Source organism: Delphinus delphis, chromosome 3 (genome assembly GCF_949987515.2).
Source record: "Delphinus delphis chromosome 3, mDelDel1.2, whole genome shotgun sequence".
Taxonomy (NCBI): Eukaryota; Metazoa; Chordata; class Mammalia; order Artiodactyla; family Delphinidae; genus Delphinus; species Delphinus delphis.
In genome coordinates this window covers 130373793-130390061 of record NC_082685.1, presented here as the reverse complement: position 1 = coordinate 130390061, position 16269 = coordinate 130373793, and positions in this window count along the sequence as shown.

Below are 16269 nucleotides of genomic sequence, written 5' to 3'. Positions count from 1 at the left end.
GATGAGTTGTTGGCTGGGGACATTGGAGGCAGCCTTGAGGCACCATCGTACAGCTGCCTGGGGAGTGCAGGCTGGGCAGTTGACATCACTGGAGAGGGACAGGGTAGAGGAAGACAGTGGTGGTAGCCCACGATGGTCCTGTGCTTTTTGGTGAGTCCAGGTGAGATGCTCTCTGGGGACTCCCAGAAGGGGCATTGGTGGGGACTAGAGGTGAGGATAAAAACAGGAGAGACTCAGATCATCACTATTTGTATATTCAGAGTGCAAAGCATTCTGGCTGGTGTGGCCTAGAGAAATAGTCTAACCACTATTGAAAAAAAAAGGAAAACTAAGTAGGTAGCTGAGGAATGAGCCAACTTTGAAATGAAGGGCTAAAAACACATTGTTCTTCTGGGATGACTGGTAATCTTATAAAATAATAATTTTTCCACCCCAAGAATCTTTGCTATTTGTGATAGCTGATGTAATAAAGCTGTTTAGTGGCCTTTCCCACCATAGGTTGCTGTGTTGTTCTCACATCTGGGAACTTTCCACTGCTTCAGAGATGAACTTTCTCACAGTTTTCTATCCCATGGCATCTGAGGTTATAGATGAAAATGTAACTAGTGGTCAATGGCAGGAAAATTAAGTGGCTGATAGAGTGTGTAATAATCAAAAAATGAAGCAAGTTCAATTCAATCCAAGATGTTGCATTAACACAAAGCCAATGCAACAGAGCCAGTGAGGACAGCCACAGCCTGGGTTCTCCCATCTCATGGGGGAGGTGAGGGAACCATCCATAAATGCTGCCTTCTTGACCTCAAGGAAATGAAACCACGTGATCACACTTCTATTTTTCTAGGAGAATAAAATACATGAAGTTCAGGCCAATGCTCTTTTTTGAAAATATCACAAGTTATCATTAGACTCATTTTCCATCAAAGGACACTTTCCAACTTTTAAGAAAGAAATACAACAAATCTTACCCGATAAAGTTCTTGGCATGTGTTGAAGCATAAAAGCAGTTTGGGGGAGGGGTGGGGGAATGTTGTTTGGGGAGAAGCTGAGGAGTCAGGATCAGAGAAGATCCATATTCCCTCTGTGTGTGGGGAAGACAGACCAGAGCAATGGCTTTCAAACCCTGGGTTCCATGGGGCCGAACAATACCCCGAAATTACCCTGGGGTGACTGGGGGAGGGGCCACGTGGGTCCACAGCCTCCACAAAAAATCAGACAGACTGAATCTTGATCTCTTTTGTGTACTGGTTTTTATTTAAAATGTATATTTGAACATAGGGATTTGCTGCCAAAGAAAGGGAAAAGAGAGAGAGGGCCTGCGAGAGAAAGAGACTGAGATTGAAAACCACTGGGGTTTGCTTGAATCCACTTCTGCAAATGTTATGGTTTCTCAGGAGGGGCCTTCTACTGGAGGAATCCTGAATGTTAATCACAGTCGCAGCAAACTCGGGTGCTGTTTTCTTTACTCACACCGGGAATTCATCTACTCCTGGCTCCCAGCACATGGTCTTGGCAATACTCGTCGTGGCTGCTTTGTTTCTGAGCCGCATGGTGGAAACTGAGCAGAGCCCTTGGCTGGATCCGTCACACCAACCCCTGGCTGACCTTCTGAACTGTACATCTCTGCATACAGAGGAAGAAAACTCAGGAGCCCCAGACAGGAGAGGGCTGACCAGCTGGTCCTGTCCAGAATTGGGGAAGCTCTGCTCAGGACAGCTGAGATCAAAAGACAGTCAGGAAAGAGAAATCAGCGATTCCTTTAGGGACCAGAAAATTTATGGAAATGCCAAAAGATGGCAAATCCAGAGGGCTTGGAAACTTGGTCACTTTAGCACTCAGCTTTCTGACCTTTGGAAATGACACATCACAGTATTGAGTCCAAAACCAGCTTTGATAGATTTTTTGTTCATCTTTGTACTCAGGCATTTTAAGACACTGTAGAGAGGTCTTCTGATGTTTTCCACACATCATAATGGCATAAAACCAGGAGAGGAGCAGCGACAGCCAGAAAGAATTACAAATAGAGAATAGAAGACAAAAAAATGTGTGTGTGTGGGGGGGGCTAGGGGTACATCTGTGGGCTTAATCAGTAACTTAATCTGGCAATGCAAACTTAACCAGTTAAGAGTAAACAGAATCCAGTTAGGCCCCTGCCTCCTAATGAGCCCTTACCCTTACCTTGGGCTTTTGGGGTCCTCAGCCAACAACATGCAGACATGTCAGTTCCTGCTGGCGTCAATCCTGTCTGGCCTCTGGAACAACGGCCAAGCACTTGATCATTCTGCATTTCTCAGTCCTGAGCCTCCGAAGGCTACACGTGGCATTATTGGGAGTTCTTTGCTTATTAGTGGGCTTGGAATTTGCCTGCTGCACCCACATCTGGCCCCCAGATGGTGGGATTGACCCAGGTGTGCACTAAGCTGTAGGTTCCCCGTGTTTATGGTCAGTGTGCCCGCCTGGTCCCTGCTTTTTCCCTGGGACTGGAACGTGGTCCAGAGCTGGCTGGGGCTGCTGTGCCTCCCCTAGCTTCTGCCAGTCCGCTCAGGCCATCTTTTCCCTCTCACTGCCACTCTTCCACCCTACAGCAAAGTTGAGAAAACAGTACAATGAATAGCCATATATCCCTCACTTAGATTTACTAATCATTAACACTTTACCACATTTGTTTTTCTTTCTTTCTCTTCCTATGCACACAGACACACACACAATTGTCTTGATAATGTCTTTTTTTTAATATAAATTTATTTTATTTATTTTATTTTTGCTGCGCGTGGGCTTCCTCTAGTTGCGGTGAGCAGGGGCTACTCTTCGTTTTGCTGCGAGGGCTTCTCATTGTGGTGGCTTCTCTTGTCGCAGAGCATGGGCTCTAGGCATGCAGGCTCCAGTAGTTGTGGCTCGCGGGCTCTAGAGTGCAGGCTCAGTAGTTGTGGCGCACGGGCTTAATTGCTCCATGGCACGTGGGATCTTCCTGGACCAGGGCACGAACCTGTGTCCCCTGCATGGGCAGGCAGATTCTTAACCACTGCGCCACCAGGGAAGCCCTTGATAATGTCTTTTATGGCTGTATTGTTTTTCAGTTCAGGATCCAATCAAGGATCATGCACTGCATTTAGCTGTCATGTCTCTAGTTTTCTTTAGTCTAGAATAGCTCCCTTTTTTTTTTTTTAATCTTTTTTAAAAAAATTTTTATTGGAGGATAGTTGATTTACAATGTTGGGTTAGTTTCTGCTGTACAGCAAAGCAAATCAGTTATACATACACATATATCCACTCTGTTTTAGATTCCTTTCCCATATAGGTCATTATTACAGAGTATTGAGAAGAGTTTCCTGTGCTATACAGTACGTCCTTATTAGTTGTCTATTTTTATATAGTAGGGTGTCTTGACTTGGATATTTCTGAAGAGTTCAGGACAATTGTTTTGTAGAATGTCCACAGTTTGGATGTCTGATTATTTCCTCTCGATTAGATTCAATGGGACCACAAGGATTTTTTTTTCCATTCCCTGCGCTGCTGCACATGCAGCATTTTTGGCAGGAATACCTTCTAGGTACGACTGCCTCTTAGGCATAGGCTGTACCCAACGCCCACTTGCTTTCCTCTGTACATCACTGTAACCACCTCCTCACTGTCCCGGCCAGAAGGTGACACAGCAAGGGTGGCCGAGGAGCTTGCGCCGGGCAGACCTGGGCTCCCAGGGGCCCGGCAGGGTTGCTGCCACCAGACACCACTCTGACGATTCAGCCCAACTGGATTGGTTCAGAAGGGAAATAGCTTAAATGTTCTCCTTTGGCACCCACTTTCATTTGTCACAGCTGAGTTCTCAGATATCCTGGGCTCTTAGAACTCTGTCATAGTCCAGTGGTGGTTAGGCTGAGGAAACAAACAGGGCAGAGATCCCACAGAGGCAACATCTTAGAGGCTCCATAGGATATAACCTTCGTTATGTGGACAAAACTGCTGAACTCAAGTGGAAACTCCAGGCAAAGGGCTGCTGTGCTGGGCTTCAGGAACACGAGGAACCAGGAGAAGTTGGGACCAGATGTCTGGTCGAGTTCAGGGATTTGGCAAGTATCCATGTTCTGCATTAGCAAGAAAACCAAGTTCCTCCTTGGAAAGGAAGCTATAAGTTCAAAAAGCCAAAGTCAAAACCCAAATCCAGAGCCCTCATAGGTTGGAGGAGACCTGGAACCAGGAGCTCCTCCAGGGCAGGAAGCCTTTCCTATTATCCTGTGCACCCCCATGACTGAGCACCATGCTTGGTGGGTGGGAGACACCCAACCCTTGCTGTTGAATGAATGGATGAATAAATAAATAAATACGATTTCTAAAGAAGAAGAGTCAAGTTTAGTATCCAAGAGTCCAATTTAATTAGGAGGATTTAAGAGTCAGTATCTGAGGGTATAGATGGGGAGAGACGGCAGAACGTAGAATTTCGAGATACATACATCAAGGGTGACTGAGTTGAAAAATGGGGTTGAGCCACAGTAAGCTGTTGAAATGTGTTATAATTCATCCTCAATCGACCTAACTCCAGATTTTTCTTTTATGATGAGCTCATTGGTGTCGTGGTTTTCTTCAGGCAGAGAGAGAACTTTTGTTCAGCCACTGTGCAGCCAGGAACGTGCCTGTCCCATCAGGCACACAATCTGCCTCTGAGAAGCTGGGAATGGGGCCACAAGGATGATTTTCCCCCCTTTTCCTGCCCTGCTACAGGTGGCAGAAACAGAAGGTGAGATGTGGACACACTCATATAATATCCAGGCTTTTCAAACCTCATACAGCGACACGCAAGCTCACTCTCTAATATCATAAAAGCTGGGAGGAAAGTCCAGGAGTGGGAATGGAGAAATTCCATGGAAAGAAAGCTCAGGAAGCTCCTAATAAAACCTAGCTTAAACATAAAAATTTGGCACTTTATCAAGACAAGGAAAATAGTGAGGGGTCGGTGACTGAGCTACGGGCTGCATTTAGCATCTGGAGTGTTGGAAGCTTCCAGCAAGGCCTGCTAGACTGATAAAGGGGCTCTGGAAGATCTCTTAATGGATATAAGTGCTGTGCAGGGGGGAGAAGACTTGTCAGGTGATTCAGAATAAAAGTATTTTTAAGTTGAGAAGAGTGCAATTGTATTACCATCCCCACATTTAGAGATGAATAAAAAAGGCACAGAGAAAGGAAGTGGGCTGTTACTGGGCCTCCCATAACTACAGTCCAGCTCAGCTTCCTTATATAGGTTTCTTTTCACACACATGCTGTTAGGTTAGGTTTCTAAAACTCATGGTTTTTATTTATAGATTAAGCACACCCCAATTTTTCTAAATACTGAAGACGATGCTGGCCAGAACTTAATTTGGGTTATCACCATGCCTAGCACTCCTTCCCTCCTGCCTTCCTGTCTGAGTCCCTTGAGGAACCTGGGTGGCCTCTTCATTTCTATAAACTTTCCCAACTTTCTTCTCCTTTTCCTCCCTCCCTCCCTCCCTTCCTCCCTTCCTTCCCTCCTTCCTTCCTTCCTTCCTTCCTTCCTTCCTTCCTTCCTTCCTTCCTCCCTCCCTTCTTCCCTTTTTTTTTGCCAACGTGTCAGTACAGCTGAGCCCCCTGATCCCTGTTAGCTGCACAGACCCAGCTCCAGTTCTGTCCTTTTACTGGGGAACTGATGTCAGCATGGCTGGATTACAGCCCAGCAACCGTTCTGTTACTAATGAATTGGCAGGGAGAACAAAACACTCTCCTGGAACAGTTTTGTCATCTATAGTTGGAGCACAGAAAACCTTGGGATTTGGAAAAGAACACATGTCATTCGAGTTTGTTTATTTGCCTTCAGATGTCAGGACCCCCGGTTCACCACGCCCTGAATGTTTGTCTGATTACAGAACTCCTGCAAATAACAAAAGGTTAAAGGAAAACTCCACCCTTGCAGCATTTCCCTACTCATTTTCCGCCCTCCAGGACTGGCTGGCAGGCTTGGGTCGGGAAAATTTTTATATTTATAGTCCCATAAATAGGGGGGCCAGACTTGGCAGCTTCAAAAGGGCTGAGACAATCTTGGAAAGCTGGGATTGAAAGAGCCCTTAAGGAGCATTAAGGCCAACATTCTTCTCTAAATATGAGAAGCTGAAGCCAGAGAGGTTGCGGGTGTTAGGGGTTGAATTGAGTTTCCCCAAAATTCATTTATTAAAGCCCTAACACCCAAGACCTCAGAAAGTAATCTTATTTGCGGATAGGGTCTTTACAGACATATAAGTTAAAGTGAGATAAGCGGGGTTGGGTATAAACCAATGTGCATGGTGTACTTATAAGAAGGAGAAATTTGGACAGAGGCACGTATACAGAGAGAATACTATGTGAACATGAAGCCAACCGTCTGCAAGCCAAGGAGAGGGGCAGGGAACAGATCTTTCCCTCCCAGCCTTCAGAAGGAAACAGCCTTGCCAACACTTTGATTTTGGATTTCTAGCCTCCAGGACTGTGAGACAATAAATTTTTGTTGTTTAAGCTCCGTGTGTGCTACTCTGTTACAGCAGCCTCAGCAAACTCTTACATGTGGAATCTCAGTTCAAGAGTGGCCTCGCCAGTTAAATCTTCTGAATGCCTTGCCCAACGCTTCTTTTGTCACATTGCCACCTACACTGGATACATACTATGAAATTACTATTTACAGAAAACAAGAGTACTCTTCCAAAGGGAAAATTTGTCTAAGAATTTGAAGAGCAATGCCTCTGATCTTCCATGCTGGAATCTCTATGTGTAAATAGAGGCAGGAAGCTGCTCCCCACCTACCCCCATCTTATTCGGTTTAAAAAGCTGCTCCCATTTAACTCACTTCCTCAGAACCCAGGAAATAGGCATTCTCTTTTTATACGATTGACCTCATTTTTAGTACTTGTCTCAATCTCTTTAAAAAATTACCTGGCCTTAAAAGAGCACAACTAGAAATATGAAAATTATGAAAGAAAAAAATCTCATTGGGAAAGGCAAATATACAGTAAATGTTGTAGATCAACAACATATAAAGCTTGTAGGAAGGTTAAAAGACAAAAGTAGTGTAATCATCCACATTCACAATAAGTGGTTATGGAACACACAAAATAAAAACATGCAAAGTATGATGTCAAAAACATTAAATGGGGGGGGGAGTAAAAATTCAGAGTTCTTAAAAATTTCAGGGTTGTTCAAATGTACGGCCTTGGGCTTCCCTGGTGGTGCAGTGGTTGAGAATCTGCCTGCCACTGCAGGGGACACGGTCTGGGAAGCCTGGTCTGGGAAGATCCCACATGCCGCGGAGCAACTAGGCCCGTGAGCCACAACTACTGAGCCTGCGCGTCTGGAGCCTGTGCTCTGCAACAAGAGAGGCCGTGATAGTGAGAGGCCCGCGCACTGTAATGAAGAGTGGACCCCGCTTGCCACAACTAGAGAAAGCCCTCGCACAGAAATGAAGACCCAGCCATAAATAAAAGACACAGCCATAAATAAATAAATAAATAAATAAATAAAAGACACAGCCATAAATAAATAAATAAATAAATGAATGAATAAAAAGCCAAGCATTTGAAGCCCTTTAAAAAAAAAAAAATGTACGGCTTTTTTCTGTCTTATGGAATTCAGTTTGCCGATATTTTTTGGGGAGGATTTTGCCATCTATGTTCACAAGTGAGAGGGCCTATGAATTGCATTTCTTACACCAAAAAAAAAAAAAATTACCTAGCCTTTCTCTTTTTGTGAGAATATTCTCAGTTTAGCTACTATCATCTATTTTGCCCAAAGTTGTGTTCGTTATTTGTTATTAATGGTACCTTTGGTTTCTATCAATTTATAATTTTGAATGGGCTTGAATTTTATTTGTGTGCAGATAAACCACGGCACTTTATTACTGGAGGAACATATTTGAGGAATGGAGTGATAAGAATAATTTGCAATAAATTTTCACAATAGATTGAAATCCTGTCCTCAAAGCAGTTAAAACAATCATCATCATCTAGAACAAAAATAGCCTTTGCTATGATGGCAGGCTCTTTTCCAAAGTGAAGACTCCCAAAAGGGGTATTAGGAGATCGGAGAATTGACTGAAAGCAAGAGAAGTCTCTCTTCTCTGCACGTCTCGGTGCTGAGAGAGGCGCAGGGGCAGTGAAGCATTTGGACTAAGCTTAGGAACATCTCAGAGAAATCCTGGCGGCCAGGTGAAGAGCCCAAGGACAGGCACTGGGCTCAAAGGGCCAGGGATTTGCCAGCTGGCCCCAGAAGAACATTCTGTGAGAAATCTGTGCCTCTGCTATCACCCCAACACATGGCAGTCAGGCTGGCCTGTGCTGCCAGGGACCAGCCACTACACTGACTTTACTACATGGCTAGTTTGTGTAAACCCCTGTGTTAGAAAGGGTGTACCCATGTGGGCTTGTGATCAGTGGCTCCCAGAGTTTAGGATTTCATAACACTGTCCCCGCACCCCCTGCCCAATAAAAGAGGGACACTGGCAAATGGTTGGCCGCTTTTAATTCTGGCAGATAAGAATATTATTTAAAACATAGTATCTTCTACCAATATAATTTCATAAAAACGTGAACGTTTAAACAATTATTTAAATTAAAAAAACAAAACCTAAGAACAGTTACAATCTCTCCATTGTAGCCAAAGAATGTCGCCTGCCATATCAGTAAACAACGGATGTTTTGGCCGTCAAGCCATCAGCCATTGCAGCTGGTATGATAACTTGGTATGATATTTTCATAAGTTATAAAATAAAGGTAAATGAGATAAGAGTTTTCAGGTGAACTCTTTAGGAATAATTATGGTTTGGTATGTCTATCTAAAATAGTTTCTCCAGGTTTCTGGTAACTTGAAACTTTATTGCTAAATTAACTTAAATGAAGAGAATTCATTTAATAGCCAGGTCATTTTGAATAAGATAAAATACTGGAACATTAATTGCTAAACAGGTCTGCTTTTGTCTTCTTATGAGAGGAAAACTAAAGATGTTTGGGGTTTATTAGACACATTTCTTGCACAACACTGAGAAAAGAAATTATGCTATCAGAAGAAGTATGTTTCTAGAGGTTATGAAATATTCCTAAATTTGCCAACCAGGAAATGCTGCCATGACCAACAGTTCACAATTACTTGCAGCTTGTCAGTTTTCACTAGAGATTAAAGATTTTAAGGGTTAAAATTGTAATATGTAAATAAAGCTACTAGAAATAATAAGGGAAACATGTCAGTACGCAAGGAAAGTAGGATGTGTGTTTTCAACAAGAGAAGGTATGAAAAATGGAAATACATTTTCTTAAGGGGCAAGGGTGATTTTGTCCTACAGCTTGTTATCTCTAAATGGAACAGGAGAATAAGAGATAAACTAATACAGACACAGAAAGTTGTGGAAGGTTTGTAGAAAGGGAACCCTGAGAGAAGAGTTTTGTACATGGTAGGCTGGGATTGGGTTAAATATAATAGGTAAATAAATTTTGTTATTGAGGGTGGGCTGGTGCAGGATTGGAATTTGGTTCTCTCTCTCTGTTAAGAGAACGAAGTTTTCTTGGAATGTTGAGTTACTTTTAATAACAAACTGTGAATTTATTTACCTTCTAAATGATCTGTATTTGCCTTAAAAATCTTTTATTGTCACTTTGGCTGAATAAATAAGTATTGTTTCACAGCAACCTATGATCCTATTTAACCAAGTGTTTTAAAACCTTTTGGTGTCTTTCACAAACTTCCCCTAGTCAAATTCTAAATAAAGTTCATTTGACCTCCAGCTAACTTTGGGATGCTTCAAAGGGCCCCTGAAACATCCCAAAGGGAGATATTAAATTAACTAGGTTTATTTATGTTAAATTACATGAGAAACATTGTCAAATAAGTGGTGATAAAACCTTCTTAGGCTGGGATGAATGAGAGAGTAGCACTGACAGATATACACTACCATGTGTAAAATAGCTAGCTAGTGGGAAGCAGCCGCATAGCACAGGGAGATCAGCTCAGTGCTTTGTGACCACCTAGAGGGGTGGGATAGGGAGGGTGGGAGGGAGGCGCAAGAGGGAGGGGATATATATATATATATATACATATAGCTGATTCACTTTGTTGTACAGCAGAAACTAACACAACACTGTAAAGCAATTATAATCCAATAAAGATGTAAAAAAAAAAAACCTTCTTAGGTTAGATGATTTTAACATGTATATATTCCAAAATTTATATGGCATTCCTAAAAGTCTGATACGTCCTGGTATAAGGTTATCAGGCATAATTCTAGTTATTATCTTAAAATGTTGTATGTCACAGAAATATCCAAGTTCCTTGTCAATTGCATTATAATCAAATATTTAACCATGCCATTTTAAGTCTTTTGCTGTTTATAAACAACCATTGTTTTACTCTGATGCTTTCATAAAATGAAGATCTTCAAGAAGGTTCATCAAAAGGACTTTTTAACAATTATAAGTTTCTGATAACTTTTAGATCATACCACTGAACTGGGTAAGAAATTAAAAACTCTAATGGAAAACCTGATGATTTCATCCAGATCAACAGGAATTAATTACACAGGACTGAATGAACTGATAAATATGGTTTATAATTTTATGACTTTTTAAAAATATACTGGCTTTTAATCTTTGCTTTCTAGAAAACCTTTCCTCTTACACTAATTATGACCTACAACAAACTGATAAAGTATACTTTTGTAAAGAAGATGAAATATTTATCTTTTTCTCTCAACCTGATCCTTCCAGAATTTGGCTTCTCCACCTGGCTCCCCTGTGGACCTGATGGCTTATTGTGACCAGATTACAAATAGTTTACTAATCATTGTTTTAATGTGCTCTCTCTTGTTGTTTTCAAATTATTTATGCCTTGTGGCTCTCTCTGTTGCACTATGACTTTATTAATGTTGCCAGTTGTATTACTTATATCCTGTCTGTTTTATAAGATTGTTGTCTCCTGCATTACGAAAGTGTAACCTGGCCTTCAACAAAATTAATGACATCTCAGGATAGTTGATCATATATGTAGCTCTATATAGAATAATTGTCATAGTGCAATTCTAGGTATGAGAAAAAGCAACAAGGGAAAACATTTCCTGGATTATGCTAAACTTGTAAGCCAGGCGATCCAGAGAATTTTAGATTATCAGCACAGTGAGTGGCCCAGAACTTTTGCCTGGTCTAGGAAGACTTCCCAGTGCCTTGGGACAAAATTGCTCATGGAATGCCTCCCAAATGTTGGCTGAATTTATGACCAAGATGAGGCCCTGTGGACAAAGAATGTTGCCTTATCAGCAAACAAAGGATGTTGTAGCCATCAAGCCATCAGTCACTGCAACTGCTTCCAGCAGCGCACCCAAAAAAAGATACTGGCCCTAGATAGTTAAGATGCATATCAAAGGAATAATTTCATTAAGCCCAGACTCTTGCATCTTCTCATAAGTAGGAAAGCACTAAATTCATTAACTTGAGATGTCTGTTTTTTCTTTAAATGACAGTAATCTTTTGGTGTTTGACTACCTGGTTTTTTTGTTTGTTTTTCAAAAACTCCTATATATCCTGGCTTCTCCCTTACTTCTTTAGAACAGTCCCTCAGAGCTATCTGACAGCCCATCTCCTGGGCTTACATCCTCAGTATGCCTGCTGAATAAAACATAATTCTCAACTTTTAGGTTGTGCTTTTTTTTCAGATAACACCATCAAACGACGTTTGGCAATTCTGAAGTGACATATTATTTTGAAATAAGGATATATTTATAATTTTTTCAAATGGAAAAATCACAACGTAATATTTTATTTATCACTGCCACCTCTGGTACAGTTACTGGTGCTTGAGCCTGGACCTCTCTATGGTCACAGGCTCTTGTGGAGATTTTCTTAGCAAGCCCAGCACCCTCAATGTTTCAGCTAGATGATGTCAGGTATGATAGGGGTTCCTTACCCTATCTTTTATAGTTCCCTTGTTTCTACAAAAACAGAAGAATCTTTGCATCTCTCTACCGAGTGAAGAATTACAATTCATTATTACTTATAGGTAGCTCCTTAAAATGCTTTGTTAGCTAGTATCAGTGCTCAAAAAGATATGTCATCCCCCACTATAAAGGTGATGTCTCCTCCTGTCTTAGTTTGGGTTCTCTCAGAGGCAGATTCTGAAAAAAGGATTGGAGTGCAAGTAGGTTATTTGGAAGGGGATCTCGGTAGAGGAATGGGGATGTGAGACAGGGAGGGAAAGGCAGTTCATAGAGAGGAAGCACTCACAAGCCCATTGCCACTGGGGCAGCTGGGAGACTCCTTGGAAACTGCAGAGTACCCCTTGGAGTGTTGTACCATAATTCCCACCTGTTACTGGTTGAATGCTGCTCCTGAGGGCACGGATTGCCCAGCACTTGCCACTCACCCTGTGTACAAGCCACGTGAGCTTCTGCAACCAGAGCAAAAGTCTTCAGGAAGAGTCACAGAAGCCAAGTGCTTTAATCGTAGCAGGGAGTGCTACAGAACGTGGGTAGGGCACCAAAGGAATCTGCTATCCCCACTTCGGCAACCTCTGAACTCTTGATATGAAATCATATCACAGACCCTGCCCTTTGATAGATGAAGCAGGAAGAATTATGACTCACCTCAGCCCTTAAAGGAAAACGGAAGGGCCTTCTTCCCCAAAGAGCCACATCCTATTTTTCCATGGGTGGCCAGACAACCTCCAATAACCCTTGTCCCGAATCTGTGGGTGAGACCCCTGCTGCACATCATGGTGATAAAATGGGTACACTCAAGACAAAAATCTTCCACTAATACCACGGGACTTTTACTAACAATGACCTAGACTAGAGATGGCAAACTGATTCCACCTGTGGGTCAACCCTGATCAATTGGTGGTGGCTGCCAGAGCACTGCGTTGAGAAGAATTCTGAAGCATGGAGAGAAAGAGTGTGTTATGGATTAGGGCAGCTGGGTACATATACATAAGGGGTACCAATAAAAATCACTGAAAAACTTCAAAATCCTTTCAGGAATGTACTATGTGTGTACATATGCTACTGGAAGGAACATTTTCATAAGATCCTTGGAGGTTGTGTGTGGATGAGGCACGCAATGGAACCCTCAGAAGGCAGCATGCTCTAGCTACATCTCGAGTGGGGGCTGGGTGGAGGATAGACAGACAGTGCAGGTTTTACTGTTGACATGGTAGACAAAATTACATTTAAAAGTCTCTTAAGGGCTTACCTGGTGGCACAGTGGTTGGGAGTCCGTCTGCCGATGCGGGGGACGCGGGTTCGTGCCCCGGTCCGGGAGGATCCCACGTGCCGCTGAGCAGCTGGGCCCGTGAGCCATGGCCGCTGAGCCTGCGCGTCCGGACACTGAGCCTGCGCATCCGGACACTGAGCCTGCGCGTCCGGAGCCTGTGCTCCGCAACAGGAGAGGCCACAACAGTGAGAGGCCCGCGTACTGCAAAAAAAAAAAAAAAAAAAAATCTCTTAAAATGTCCTAAAGTTGCTAGTATCTGGGCCCTCAGAAGCTTAAAAGCATGTACAGTTAAACCCCCAAATGCAAACATGATGCAACCGTTCTACATGGTCCCTAACTGGCCTTCTAAGGTATCCACAGGGGTCAGGTCTGGTAAGCTGAGGGCTTTTATTTTGTTGAGTGGACTGTGTAACCTGGTGGCTGCCTTTAGCTGCCTTCCTTTCTCTTCCCACACCTAGTGCTCTGCTCCTCCTCTCATACTCAATATTGACAAAATGAGGAAGTTAGGCCCCCATCTCACATAACACAGGAAATCACATTTCAGATAGATCAATAAGCTAAATGTAAAAGATCAAAATTATTTTAAAAACCTAAATTCGGGGAGTTCCCTGGTTGTCCGGTGGTTAGGATTCAGTGCTTTCACTGCAATGGCCCGGGTTCAATCCCTGGTCCGGGAACTGAGATCCTGCAAGCCTCGGGGCGTGACCAAAATAAGAAAAAAAAAAAAAAAAGAAAAAAAAAGAAAACAACTTAAAAGTTTGATAATATCCAGTGTTGGCAAGGATATGCAGCCATGGGTACAATTAACTAAGAGGACTATTTCTACTAAAATTTTTACTTCGTTTCTGGTTATCTATCCTGTAAAAATACTGAGTAAATACTAAGACACCTGTACAAGGTTATTCACTGCAGCATTGTTTATAATAGTGGAAAAAAATTGGAAATAACCAAAATATTCCTCAAAGAAATACGGCTAAATAAATTAAGATGCATCCTTATAGAATGTTACACAGCTTTTTTTAAAAAAAAAAGGTAAATATATACACAATGACAGGGAAATAGCTCTAAGACATGTCAAAACTTACTTGAATTCAGTTTCTTCATCTGTAAGGTGGAGAGGTTGGACAAAAAAAATCTCTTAGAGTCCTCCTAACTTCACTCTATGAAAACGGAAGTACATCATATGGCTCAAGAATTTTGTGCGCCTAAAAATAGAATTGTCCCCTTTTCAACTTTTTCCCTGGGAAAATCTAAAATTCACAAAACCCGTAACTCCCTTTCTACTTTTTCTCCTTTCTCAAGGTTAAATCTTTCTTTCTCAATTCAGATGATCAAAATATCTTGGAATCTAAAAGTAAATAATAAAACTCTGAGAGTAAATATGTTCAAACAGCTTTACTAAGCAAAAAACCCCTGAATACATGGGTTTCATAGACAATACACTCCAGGGCCAGCAATTAAACGGGTCACTCTACATCCTCTGGGTAATATTGGTGACATTGATCAGCAATGGCCTGCTTGGCCAGAAGAGGGCTGTATTTTTTTATTATTTTTAAAAGACTAGGTTTCTTTTCTTTTTAATATTTATTTACTTATTTATTTAGGCTGTGCCAGGTCTTAGTTGCAGCATGCATGCTGAGATCTAGTTCCCCAACCAGGGATCGAACCCAGGCCCCCTGCATTGGGAGCTTGGAGTCTTACCCACCGGACCACCAGGCAAGTCCTGAGGGCTATGTTTATATGAGGAGGAGAGGCCTCATAACCAATGACTGGGGTGTCCTGGAGAAAACTGGTTCCAATGAGAGGGGACTCCAAATTTACATGTGTCAAAAACAATCTCCTAGGAACTGATAAAATAGAAAGGATCTAATTTTAAACAAACAGGAAAGATAACCTAAGGAAGCAGAAGTTTCATTCCATTTTGACTAGATTTCCATAACCACTTGAGAACCTAGAGTTCCTCTGATGCCCTGGTAGGGAATTTGCTTAACCTTTCTGGGCCCCAGCTTCCCCCTATGGAAAGCAGTTATGGGACTTCTGACTCATCTTTCAGGATCATTTTGAAGAAAGGTGAATATTAGAAAATCCATCTGAAAAAAAGAAGAGAACACATCAGTCACTGAGGGAAAACCAGGACATAGGGCATAACAAACAATAAATTATCTACTGCCTAAGAAGGTCCTGGAACCAATATAGACAATTATTTTGGTTCTTATTTACAGCCAGAGAGGCCTCTGAAGCTCATTAGAGTCTGGAATTACTTCATACTCTGGGCTGGAAATTTCAAAGGAAAATTTCAAGAAATTCTGAAGGAAACTTCCAAATCCACTAGCTGGTTTGCTCTTCACTAGATGTTAACTGGATTATTTACTTTTAAAAATCAGGCTGAATTTTGCACTGACTGAGCCAAATTTTGCATCTATCTCTGAGCAGCTCTTGCTGTTGTCAGTGTAGCTTCCACGTGTGGACAGGAGAAGAAAATACGGGCCATTGTCCTACCAGATGCAAATTATGGTCCCGATTCAACAAAAAACATCTGTTCTCCACACAGGAAAAAATAAGAACAGACTCTGAAGCCAGACTGATCTTTTGTGACATGGCACCCTGCTCTTGTAGAAATTCACATTGTGGTTTGTGATTAGCAAGCAAAAAGAAAAAAAAGATTCTGAAATTCACATGATTTGTAATTTTTCTCAGTTTTGAGGCCTGTGTTAATGATAAAAACTATTAAATTTTAATTAGAATAAACTGATAGTTTTTTGAAAGAGAAAGAATTTTGAAAGAAGAAATTGTCTGACATAGCTATACATAACAAAGTTGATGCTATATTCCATCATTCTCTCTGGACCTTTGAGAAACCAATACCCAATAAAAAGCAGTATCAATAATATAACTGGGGGCTTCCCTGGTGGTGCAGTTGTTGGGAGTCCGCCTGCCGATGCAGGGGGCACGGGTTCGTGCCCCGGTCCGGGAGGATCCCACACACCACGGAGCGGCTGGGCCCGTGAGCCATGGCCGCTGAGGCTGTGCGTCCGGAGCCTGTGCTCCGCAGCGG